Here is a 1,114-nt window from a genome sequence, read left to right as displayed (position 1 = left end):
TGCCTCCACCACACACTCAGGCAGCACATTCCATATTTCCACCACCCTCTGGATGAAAACATTTGACCTCAGGATCCCCCCTAAGTCTCTTACTCCTCACCTTAAACCTATACTTTCTGGCCTTAGACACCTCTGCCATGGGGAAAAGATTCTTGTGATCTACCATATCTATGCTTCAGATTATTTTGTACACCTCGATCAGATCCCCCTCAGCCTCTCCTGCTCCAGGGAAAACAAACCCAGCCTATCCAGTCTCTATCATAGCTGAAACTTTCCATCCCAGGAAACATCCTGGTAAATCTCCTCTGCACCCTCTCCACTGCAATCACAGCCAGTCCACTGCCAGAATATCTGCTCCAACTGGAGGGGAATTGCAATGTGAAGAGGAGGACCCAGTTACCGTGGCCCCTGTAGGTGCCAATGACACAGGTGAACTAGTAAAGAGGTTCTGCATCGAGAGGATGAGGAGTTAGGCACTACATTAAAAAGCAGGAGCTCAAAAGTTACCATGTCTGGCTTATTACCTGAGCCATGTGCAAATCGGCAAAGGGTGCATAACATTAGAGGGATGAATATGTGACTCAAAGACTGATGTGGGAGAAGAGAGTCTTGGTTCGTGGGACACTGGCATCAGTACTGGGAAAGTGGGGGTTTTCCTATAGGGAGGGTCTACACCCGAACCAGGCTGCGATGTTTTTGTGAGAGAGTTTTAATTGGAAAGCAAGGCATCAACTGTGGGCAGATGTGGTCTGTGGAGGAACAGAGACAAGGGAAGAGAGGAAGGTATTAAAATGGGGAATGATAAACAAACCATGACAGGAAAGGGCAGAGAGTTTAGAGAAGGTTTACTAGATTAATACCTCGAGAGGGCGGCTTGTCTGATGAGGAAATGTTGGACAAGTTGGGTTTGTAGCCATTGGAGTTTAGAAGAGTAAAAAGCAACTTGGTCGAAACAGGAAAGATCCTGAGGGATATTGACAGGGAGGCTGGGGAGAGGACGTTTCCTCTGTGGAAGAATCTAGAACTCAGGGTCACTGTTTAAAAATAAGGAATCACCCATTTGAGACAGAGATGATGAAGAAATTTTCTCTGATTGGGTTGTGAATCTTTGGAA

The sequence above is a fragment of the Carcharhinus amblyrhynchos genome, chromosome 27 (genome assembly GCF_965287045.1).
Source record: "Carcharhinus amblyrhynchos chromosome 27, sCarAmb.v2.hapA, whole genome shotgun sequence".
In the NCBI taxonomy this organism is placed as follows: Eukaryota; Metazoa; Chordata; class Chondrichthyes; order Carcharhiniformes; family Carcharhinidae; genus Carcharhinus; species Carcharhinus amblyrhynchos.
This window is presented reverse-complemented; position numbering follows the sequence as displayed.